The following is a 12,496-nucleotide window of genomic DNA, read 5'->3' as shown; positions in this document are numbered from 1 at the left end:
TCGTGCACATCTTGTGAATGACTTCCTTCAGGATAACGACATCGCTCGACTAGAGTGGCCAGCATGTTCTCCAGACATGAAACCTATCGGATATGCCTGGGATAGATTGAAAAGGTCTGTTTACGGACGACCCACCAACGACTGTGAGGGATGTACGCCGAATTGCCGTTGACGAGTGGGACAATCAGGACCAACAGTGCCTTGATGAACTTGTGGATAGTATGCTACAACGAATACAGGCATGCATCAATGCAAGAGGACGTACTGCTGGTTTTTACAAGTACCGGTGTGTACAGCAATCTGGACGACCACCTATGAAGGTATCGCTATATGGTGGTACAACATGCAATGTGCGGTTTTCATGAGCGGAAACGATGTTTATGTTGATCTCTATTCCAGTTTTCGGTACAGATTCCGGAACTCTCGGAAGCGAGGAGATGCAAAACTTTTTTTGATTTGTGTACATTTAAGAATTATTCCCAAAAATATTATGCGCAAACTCCAAAAAGTAACGATTCTGTGAGGGTTTGAATCCGAGCGGGCACGCTCCCTTGTTTCTACCGATTAGAGTAAACATGATTTGCTGAAACGTTGGTTGGGTATTTTAACTCAAAATGTTAACCAAAGCTTCAATAGTCTCATTTGGAGATACGCTCCAAAAATAACATCTAGCCGAAATGAAATTGACAACACTGTTTAAATTTGGCCGTATGTCTATTCGATGTCGTCTATACTGAACTACTACACGCGGCAAATGCCCTTCAAATCAAAATGCGCCGGTTATGTGAAGACAGAGACGCTGGCGGCGATGCGCTCAGCGACGAAAAGGGCTTTTAGGACGAATCTGAGGGCTTATCAGGTCAAAGTAGCAGAAAACGGCTATCTACTAGCCAGGGAGAAAGTTATCCATGATGAACTTTCAAGCTTTGTCCCTCTTTTGTATGATAAATACTTGTCAACGTTAGACGCGCTTTTCTCAGAACCATGTTTTCCGACGCCAAGCTATAATTTTCTTCCGATTTTAAGGATTTTTGGTCTCCCTTGCAGTAAACTGAATTGTCTTCAGTCCATAGTAACCAATTTTTTTATGTTGATATTTACTACTTTTTTTGGCCAAAAATATGGGTCCAAGAAATGGCCATTTTTTCAAATATATATAATTTCGCCAAAACATTTTTTTTTTTTTTTTACAAATCACTACGATGAAGTAATATTACATCTTTATCATGGTGATATTTGAATTTCATGTTTCAGGTAAGCACAACCGGTGTTACAGCTACCACCGTAGTTCTACCTCCTTTCAGGGCTGCCTCGGAGAAATCTCAATTACACAGTTACGATATGAATAATTTTCAACAAAAGATACCAATAAAAATTTGCTGGCGTAAGCTGTTCCCAGCACAACGGTCGGCAAAGATGTAGCGCGAAGATCGAACGCGCCTATCGAGAGAGAGATCTGACACATTCACCCAAGGGATACTGTGCCAACACCCTCTCGACGTCATGTATTTATGCCACCGTCACTGACCAGTGGGCCTCGCAGAGGAGGCTCAGTTCATGATCGGCTACGACAGTACATTGCGTCCAAACTAGTGACTATAGCGAGATTAAAGTTTGTAATAGCAATATTACCGATATTATCTGCAAGAGAACTATCACTGAGGAGCTTGTACCACAACACAGGGACTCTACTCAAGGTAAATTTCCAGTTCATGTAAATAAAGAACCATGTTAATCCAAGTGTGCATTCCTGTTATAGAAAGAGGATACCGGCCTCTCATAGCAACATATTTTTCCTTGCGGTATAAGACTACAAAAAAAGACGAGTGTTTACTTTATTCATTACAGCAAACCCCATTTGTCTACTGCATTCCAGTACAGAGAAAAAAAAAATACTCAATTTGAGTAATGTTTTCGTCCGTCCTCCTGACGTTCCCCTTAAGGAGGAAAACCATTACAGTAAGCAGTAATCTCTTTCTGATTTACACACCTATAATTTCCCACACGTTTGCCCTGTGTGACGGGTCACCCCTATTTGACGGTTTTGTCACGTCATGTCACCTTAGCTCTATGGAACTTTATATCGTCCTTAAGGTTTTGCAGAGCAGTGTTTCTAAGGTGCAGATCATTAATCGTAAATTATTTCTACTCTAAATAATAAAACTCTCTATAAATTTCGTTTGGTATGATTAATTGTTATAAAAAAGGAAGGTCCCTGATTATACATGCACGTGCGGTCGAGCTGAAATCACCTAGCCTACATAGCTCTGACTGCCTACGATAAATTCGTGTCAACTTGATTGAAACTTCCCGCACACAGTCGTTCCTTTACGGTGGAGTAATAAACGGCATGTCTTAGCCACAGGCAACTGCATAAACAGTGGTGGAACGTTTCCGGCCGTAATGAACACTGATGTTGTGCTTCAGAAAAAGGGTTCCATCCAGCCGAGGTGGGTTATTAACCGCCGGACTTTAAAGCGCAGCCTTTGCAATTACGCCAGTTTACAGCCACAATTAGTTAATTACGGTGCGGCCTGCAAGTACTAGTGTTCATAGAGGAGGCGGAGGCTGCAAACGGCAGAGCGGACAGAGGCGGTGCTCGCGTCTCGAGACGTCTCAGGGGCTACTGAACTCGGGCTGAGCCGCGGCAACGCGCGCCGCCAGGGCCCACCAAGAGGTCAGCCTATACTGCCACGGGAAAAAGTTGTACACCTCGGAAGATGACGTCGAATTTGATCCGGCAACGCCTTAAGGCACGTGGAGATCAGTAGACGTGCTGATAATACACTGAAGAGCCAAAGAAACTGGTACCTAATATCGTGGCCGGCCGGTGTGGCCGTGCGGTTCTAGGCGCTCAGTCTGGAACCGCGTGACCGCTACGATCGCAGGTTCGAATCCTGCCTCGAGCATGGATGTTTGTGATGTCCTTAGGTTAGTTAGGTTTAAGTAGTTCTAAGTTCTAGGGGACTGATGACCACAGATGTTAAGTCCCATAGTGCTCAGAGCCATTTGAACCTAATATCGTGTGGCCCGACATTGCGAACCGTACAAGCGACGCAGCACAATGCGGCATGGTCTCGACTAATGTCTGAAGTAGTGCTGGAGGGGACTGACATCATGTTTTCTGCACGGCTGTACATAAATCCGTAAGAATACAAGGTGGTGGAGATCTCTTCTAAACAGCACGTTACAAGGCATCCTTGATGCGCTCAATAATGCTCATGTCTGTGGACACTGGTCACTAGCGGAAGTGTTTAAACTCAAAAGAGTGTTCCTGGAGCCACTCTGTAGCAATTCTGGACGTGTGCGGTGCCGCATTGTCCTGCTGGAATTGCCCACGTCTATTCGAATGCACACTGGATATGAATGGATGCAGGTGATCAGACAGGATGATAACCTACGCCACACTTGTAGGAGTCGTATCCCGATGTTTCAGTGGTCCCATATCACTCAAACTGCGCTTGCCCCACACCAGAGACTCCACCAGCTTCAACAGTCCCCTGCTGGCAGTAGTAGGATGGCTCTAAGCACTATGGGACTTAACGTCTGAGGTCGTCAGTCCCCTAGACTTAGAACTACTTAAACCTAACTAACCTAAGGACATGACACACATTCATTCCCGAGACGGATTCGAACTTGCGACCGTACCAGCAGCGCGGTTCCGGACTGAAGCGCCAGAGCGGCCGGCCCCCTGCTGACATGCAGGGCCCATGGATTCATGAGGTTGTCTCCATGCCCGTTCACGTCGGTTCGCTCGATACAAGTTGAAACGAGACTCGTCCGACAAGGCAACATGTTCCCAGTCCCCAGCAGTTAAATGTCGGTGATGACGCGTCCAGGTGAGGCGTAAAGCTTTGTGTCGTGCAGTCATCAAGGGTAGACGAGTGGGCCTTCGGCTCCGAAAGTCTATATCGATGATATTTCGTTGAAAGGTTCGCATGTTGAAACTTGTTGATGGCCCAACATTGAAATCTGCAGCAATTTGCGGAAGTGTTGAACTTCTGTCACGTTGAACGATTCTGTTTAGTCGTCGTTGGTCCTTTTCTTGCAGCATCTTTTTCTGGCCGCAGCGATGTTAGAGATTTGATGGTTTACCGGATCCCCACTTCATCGCAATCTCAAAGATGCTGTGTCCAATCGCTCGTGCGCCTACTATTACACCACGTTCAAACTCATTTAAATCTTGATAACCTGCCATTGTAGCAGCAGTTACCGATCTAACAACTGCGCCAGACACTTGTCACATTCGGAAGGACGACGGTTCAATCCCCCGTCTGACCATCGTGATTTCCCTAAATCACTCCAGGCAAATGCCGGGATGGTTCCTCTGAAAGGACACGGCCGACTTCCTTTCCCGTTCTTGCCTGATCCGATGAGATCGATGACCTCGCTGTTTGGTCTCTTCCCACAAACAACCAACAAACAACTTGTTGTTATATAAACTCGTTGCCGACTGCAGCGCCGTATTCTCCCTGTTTTCGTATCTCTGTATTTGAATACGTATGCCTATATCAGTTTCTTTGGCGCTTCAGTGGAATTTCAACGTCGCCCACCAACACGTAGCGAAGCTGCTTAGCTACCAGAGCGCCATCTGTGTCTACCCTTTAGTAGGGAATGCTCACAGCTAGGAACCTCAATGTCGTGCGACCGTGTGGAGAAAGCAGGCAACCACGCTATGGAGACGGACTCGCGGCTTCTACAGCCAACTGAGCAAGTTTGAAAAGGGTCAAATTATGGCTTCTAACGGGTGGGATAGTCCTCTCGGAGAACTGCCACATAAACTGGACGTGCTACGTCAGTTCTGCAACGGGGCTAGTATCAGTGGCCACGAGTACATTTTCACACTCGTTGACTAGATCCTGGACGTCCACGCAGCACCGACGCTCGCTATAATCGTCGTATTGCAACGGCAGCTGTGGCAGATCGTACAGCTACCACAGCACAGATGAGAGAGCTTGTGAGTCCAGACGTGTCAACACGAACTGTTGCGAACCGCTTATTAACGGTGGGATTACGGCCATGCACACCTCTAGTCCCTCTTCCACTCATGGCTCAACTGATGCTGTCAGAGGATCACTTGGCTGATGCAATGGCGCCCCGTGGCCTTCAGCGCTGAAAGCGGATTCTGCCTGCACGCAATAATGGTCATTTGCACATACGACGTAGACTTGACGACTGCTGTCTCTTCGAGTGCATTAGTGCAAGACACACCGACCCCGCCGAAGGCCTTGGGGGCCGGGGTGCAATAAGCTGCAATTCTCGCTCAACTCTTGTGTTTCGGGAGGGGACGCTATCCAGCGCTCGGTAAGTGCAGAATATTGTTAGACCGGTTGTTTTGGCATTCTTGCAACAGGAAGGTGATGTGTTGTTCCAAGAGGATAATGCTCGTCCATACAGTTCCCGTGAAACTCAACGTGCTCTTCAAGATGTGCAGCAATATCTCTGGTCAGCACGACCTCCGGGCTCATCTCCACTCTAGCACTTGTGGTATATGATGGGACAAGAAGTGATTCGTGTGACTCGTTAACCAAGAGTTCTTACAGAACCACGTGAACAGGCCATCGAGGCGTGGCACAACGTATCCCAGGACTGTATTCGTCGTCTGTAAGATCGACAGAATGCCAGAGTCAGCGCCTGCATTGCCGCCCGTGAAGACTACACTACGTACTAATATGCATGTTCCAGCATTGGTTGATGCCTGGTAAGTAATCATTAGTACACGCTATTTGAGGTTTCCAGTTCAACCAAGAGTTGTTGTTGCAAATCTTGGGTGAACTGGAAACTTCAAATATGGTGTACAAATATTTTTTTCCGGTAATGTATCTCAGTCTTACTAATCTAAAGTACAAAGAAACTCCCCAACAACTCACAACTCTGGGCTGGGCCCGATATCGAACCATAATCCTTAAAGCTCTCGAACGTATATCTTCAAGTTGAGCTCTCCGGTCTCACGATGTCACTCAAAGGTTTTGTTTGCCAATACCTCTCTTCTCCTATAACAGAATTTACCAACACTTTCCTTCGTACCAGGTTGGATTCCGTACAGGCCGTAGCTATTGCGAACAAGTTTTGACCTTGAACTAAAACATCGAATCCGTCTTCCAGACGGAAACCTCTGTGACTCAACAGCAGCGTATGACATCGTATGTCTAGATAGTCTGATTCTCAAACTGCAGAAACCTTTTCCAAGTCTCAAAATGACAAATTTTCTGGAGAATATACTGAAAAGCCGCTACTTTAATGTAACCGTCAATGATGTCGCTAGTAAATCCTCCGCCATCAAGAACAGATTAACGCAGGGATCAGTACTAACCCCGCTCCTCTTCAGTCTATACACAAGGGACGTTCCAGAAACAAACTGCAAAAAATTGTGTTTTGTCGGCGATACAACGGCCACGCCAATTAAGGACTGTTAGTAAGGCGAGCGAATAACCAGCTTTGATTCTGCAGGCATAGTTGTGCTGAGTTTAGAGGTGAATGGTGTTTCTTTTAGGGTGCAACCAAACCTCACGACGAATATACGCTGCCGAACGGTTTCAGTCATTTGAAAGGGGTCGCAGTGTGGGCTTGTGGCAAGCTCGACGGATGTATTGACAGATTGCTGCACATGTGGGACACATTGTGTCGGTGGTGTCTCAACTTTCGAAAGTGGTCGGTGGAACATTCCCACACCTGTAGAACAAGTTATGTACGTCCGCGTAGTGGAGACGCACGTCGACGTCGGCGCATTTTGCAAGCAACGGTGACGACCGAACTTCATCCAGGGACGATTTCTGGTAACACGTGGCAACTGCTGTGCCTTCAGGAGCCACTGGGAGCTGTGTGCCTGCAGCAGGAGTAACAAAGCGTGTGGATCCGGGCAGGCTGCCACTGACGCCACGACACCGTCAATCATGTCTACTTTGGCGGCGTGAACCCATTGACTGGAGAGTGGAATAGTGCTTCGTAGTTTCAGTGATGAGAGTAGGTTCAGCCTGTATGCGGGTGATGCACGTACACGTGTATGGCGTAGACCTGATGAGTTGCCAGTTCCAAAGTGTATCCTTCCGCGACACAACTTCCCATCCACCGTCACATCTGGTGTTTCTGCAGGGTAAAATAACCAGTACACGATACCTTGCACAGGCTGTTAGCCCCATGATGCTGCCATTTGTTCGACAGGAAGGGGACGTCCACATATGGCTGCTGTGACGCAACGCGCTCTTCGTGTTGGACAACAGCTGCTCTGGCCACCAAGATCACCAGATCTCTCGTCAATTGAACATGTATGGTACACGATGAAGAGGGAACATACTCGTTCTCCTGGGCCTGCAAGAACTGTTGCCTAATTGCAAGGCGCTAGACTCGTACAGTCCATTGCGGGGTCTCATTCGGCACCATTACGACCGGCTGCGCTTGTGTTGCCTCCAGGGCAATACTGAAACTGTTGACGGAATCGTTAATTAACACTTTAAGAAACTGAAGTACCCTGTTTCTATCTGAACAGCCATACAGCAAGTAGATAACTGAAGATGTTTTCCTTTTGTGGTGGAAAGTTCAAACACAGTCAGCTCACATCATAGCGTTCCGTGTTGTAAATACCCATAATTAAGGTGCGGCGGAGTATTAATACAACGATCAATGTAAAATACCTGAGCGAGAGATAAACACTCTGTGGAATTTTAGCATCTCCGTGCGAACTTGATAACAAAGATATACAGTCCGTATTAAGCTACGGCAAAGAGATAATTATTCTATGTTGGACATTAGAAGGGAGATATTCTACGTCGGATTGAGATGAGATTGTTGGAAACCGCCATTAAGGCAGTAATCTATGTTTTATGCTATTGAAGAAAATAAATACATATAAAATCACAAAACGAGTATCAGGTAAATAGGGTTCATAACACTCAATCATTTCAAAAGAAGTATTCAGGGATTATAAAGACGCAAGTCGTTCGAAAGTGTTGTTTGGTTTGATGGTGCGAACCTGCAGTTTTACACGGCTTTGGGATTCGTTGCGAATATTTCTCCGAAGACCTAGATAATTTCACGAACTAAAGTTGGACGCCACATTCCATACACATGACGTAGCATAGCACTTGGCTGTACCGATTGATTTCCGTAGAGCGATAAATTATCTTTAGCGATTTCAGGTAGAGAAGTTCCAGCAAGGAGACTCAACGAGATCTTCTGCTGCGAATCGGATATGGTATTACCGTATTCTTTAACTTACGGGAAACAGTAAGCAATATAGACTTCATAACCACCGAAAACATAACTAAAAAGACTGAAATAAAAGGAGCACACAGTGAAAAGTATTTCACTTACACTGAAAATTGTTCTCTGGAAATCAGGATATTTTGATTATTGGTTACTCTCTATTTAATTTTTAGTCTATTTTATTATTTAATACAAATAATTTTATTTAACTTTTTGTTAATAGAATTATATCATGATCCTCTAAAGTGACAGAAGCCGGGCAGAAGAAAAGAAAACTGGTTCACAATTTTATGTTCTCAGACTTGCCAGTCTACAACTGGAAATAAAAAGACAATTGTTCACCAATCAAAGTCCTCGTGAAATTAGTGCTACAGCTTTCCCTTCCACGAGATTAAGATCCACTTCGTGATGCCAGTGTTTGATAGAATTAATGGCTTTCATGTTGAAATGCAGACGACTCCTAAATACACTGGTGCAAATAAAAAGTGACAAGATGCTATGATCATCGCGTATATGACTGTTATCCAGGAAATATTAGTTCCTCAGTGTTGTATAACAGCCAAGAAAGACCTGAAGCTTATAACTGAAACAGCTTCTGGATAACGGTGCCTGTGCGTAAGAGTATGTATTCGTTGAATACCTCAAGGTACACCTGTAACACAATGGGCTGGCCGATCTATCTTTTAAAAACAAAACTGGTTTTGCATCAATGTTCCCTTTTTTAAAAAAAATATGTTAATTGAGAAATGATTTACATTTTCAATGTAACTTAACCAGTGAAGTAGATTTCATTCACCTTTTGACTTTTACCTTGACCATCTGTTCTTTTCTCGAAGTCCAAAGCAATTCGTGAACTATGAAGATGGAGAACTCAAAAACTAGAAAATCATACTTCAGTGACATTAAATTCCGTAAGCAATTGGCCTTCAGCACTATTGCTGAGAGATAACATGATTTCAAACATCCCAATAGTTCAACGGAATTTGAGCCCAAATTTCTGAAGTAAACATAAACGTAAACATAAACCACAATACACGTATTTATCAGCTGTCCAGTTTGGCTATTGGCCAGAAGTTAGGTACGTATGCACGTTGACGTAAGCTTCCATTACTTCAGATTTGGAATAGTGCCGAAAATTAGAGTCCGAGAATTTTAGAAGTAGTTTTAATAAATTTGGAATAGTTGTAGTTTTGATTATAAACATTGGCGGGATGAGGAAAAGGCTGACAGGTAAGAAATTTTAAATAGACGATATGCTTTGTTAGACATAGAAATGATAGTAGTTATGCAAATAACTTTTGATTTCATGCAAATAACGCGTTAGATTTAAATAATGGATGGTTAGTACATAAATCCGAACCTGTTCTGTCACAGTAGCTCAACGAAAGGATGAACACGGCGACACACAACTGATCACTCAGTGTAAACTGTAGTTAGCATGATATCGTCAATTTATTTACTTCACATTTCACAACTTGCTCACAGTCAGTCACAGTTTATGTATTCTCCTGGAATAGTGCATATTCAAAACGAATACACATTGTTTCAACTGCAAGTTGGCGTTTAAAGTTTGTAACACTCGTAGAAACATCTTTAAAGAGCGTTTTAAGACCGCTGTTCATCACTTATCTGGCGTTAATTACTGTCAGTGGTTAAACATTTTAATTCGGTTGACACATTAGCTTCCACATGTTAACTCGATCGCCAAGCACACATACTACCACTACCACCTCAAACACTCCACAACCGATACTTCATGTAGACATTGCAAGCTTTCGTTGTACATTGAGTTATATGTTTAGCAGACACATTGGCAATTACAATCGTACAGCGACACCAATAAATTAGTCGTTGTAAAATTAAAATGGTTCAAATGGCTCTGAGCACTATGGGACTGAACATCTGAGGTCATCAGTCCCCTAGAACTTGGAACTACTTAAACCTAACTAACCTAAGTAGATCACACCCATCCATGTCCGAGGCAGGATTCGAACCTGCGACCGTAGTGGTCGCGCGGTTCCAGACTGAAGCGCCTAGAACCGCTCGGCCACTGCGACCGGCAAACGTTTTAAAATAAAATAAATAACATAAAGAAAAAGAAAAGACAAAAAACGTTTCCACAAGCTCCCCATGGATGTATCATTACACACTACTCGTGCGAAGTTTGAAAAGAAAGTATCAACCCCATATTACCGGACAGCTAGACGTTCCAGGCTAAGGTCCCACTATTACTGTCAGTTATCAACGACACTGACTACGCGTAATACTTGGGAAAGGAAGCAAGGCAAAACCAGTAGCAGATTTTAAATTTCAAACTGACTAATTAACAAAAAGGTAGATTTGTATTCAGTGATGACAGCGTATTTAATATCCCGCAGACCGATGTGGTGACTACTGGTCAAAGTACCGAAATAGAATTTGAGGTAACTTTGATGAAGATAAGCTTCAAAGGTAACAGAAGCAGGAATTACATTTTTATGTTGATCACGTAGACTAGTGACGAATTAGGGAAACATTTTAAAGAAACGCTGAAAAATATCGCGTGACATAATAACACCAAACCAAACAGCCACGCACGTTCCAAACTACGAAAAACGTGTGTTTAACGAAACTTTGGAGCGTACTTTCATATGTTATCTATGTCATCCTGCTTCTGCTCCTGGACATAATACATTATGTTTGTTCAAGGAGCATTTAGTAACCAATACAACAATTTTTTCCTCTGGCAGTTGCGGTTGAAAAAATGTGGAATTTGTTGCGGGACTCAGTGGAATATTCCTGATTCAGCCCTTATATTTTCATGAAGTTCCGATAGCTGGCGACGCTATCGTAGCCTTCAGAAGGGCGACTGTAATGGACGTGCTTCCCAAGCAAATACTTGTCACTGAGTTTCTTTTGGCGGAAAACCAGAGTATGGCAGATATTCATAGGCGCTTGCAGAATGTCTACGGTGACTTGGCAATGAAGAAAAGAAGATGAGTCGTCGGGCGCCGCGTCTGTCACCATAGCAACAAGGCCGCGAGAACCTGTTCGATCTCCCGCGTGGGCGACTGGCCGCACACAGCTGTGATTCCAATGGTCGGACGTGCGGACACTCTCATTCGAGGTGATCGACGGATCACAATCAGACACCTCGCTGCACAGCTGAACGTCTCTGTTGGTGGTTGTGATGCACTCGTCCACCAGTTGGGGTGCATGCCCGCTGCTTTCCTCGCTGTCTAACAGAAGACCATAAAGAGCAACGAATGCCATCTGTATGGAGTTGCTTCCACGTTACGAGGCTGAGTGTGACAATTTTTTATCGAACTTCTTCACAGGCGATGAAACATGGGTTCATCATTTCGAACCGGAAACATAACGGCAATCCATGGAGTGGTGCCTTCGAAGGAAAAGTTCAAAGTTACACCCTCAGCTGGTACAGTCATGGCGACGATCTTCTGGACCTCTGAAGGGATTATTTTGTTTGATGTTCTCCGTCATGGCGCAACGATCAGCTCAGAAGTATGCTGTGTTACCCTTAGAAAATTGAAGAACCGACTTCACCCAGTCTGTCGCCAAAAAAAAAAAAAAAAAAAAAAAAAAAAAAATACTTTTTCTCCTTCTCCGTGACAATACAAGAGCTCACACAAGCCTGCACTCCCGAGAGGAGCTCACAAAAACCTCACTGGATTGCTCTTCCTGATCCACCCTACAGCACAGATCTCGTACCTTTCGACTTCCATCTGTTTGGGTCAATGAAGCATGCATTCCGCGGGAAGTTATTGATGCAGAAGGATGTGGGTTCCGTCGTCGACCATGAGAGTGGTACCATGCGGGCATACAGTCTCTCCCAGTAAAGTTGTGTAAGAATCCAGAGCAAAACAAACCTGGTTTCAGAAAAAAAGTGATGCATTACTTACTGAACTCCCCTCCTATATCACCTGAGCCAATGATTTCACTTTCTTGCGCGATGATCACACGACCTACGTAATTGCATTTGGGCTATAGAGGTGTGATGTGTGGAGCAGATACATACGTCTCGATGGAGATGAGCGTGTAAAGAGACTATTAGTAAAATACACGAGCGGAGTCTGCGAAAAGCAGAATACTGTATATAACCTCGTACATTTTAGTCGACGGAGAAGTAATCGTAATTATATTAACGTAGACTAACATTCTATAGTCTATATACGAGGGGCGTTCAGAAAGTAAGCTCCGATCGGTCGCAAAATGGAAACGACTATGAAAATCCGATAAAGCTTTCCACAGATGTGTTGGGTAGTGTCTCTAGTATAACCCCAGTTAGCATCACGTC

This window comes from Schistocerca americana, chromosome 3, assembly GCF_021461395.2.
Source record: "Schistocerca americana isolate TAMUIC-IGC-003095 chromosome 3, iqSchAmer2.1, whole genome shotgun sequence".
Taxonomy (NCBI): domain Eukaryota; kingdom Metazoa; phylum Arthropoda; class Insecta; order Orthoptera; family Acrididae; genus Schistocerca; species Schistocerca americana.
This window is presented reverse-complemented; position numbering follows the sequence as displayed.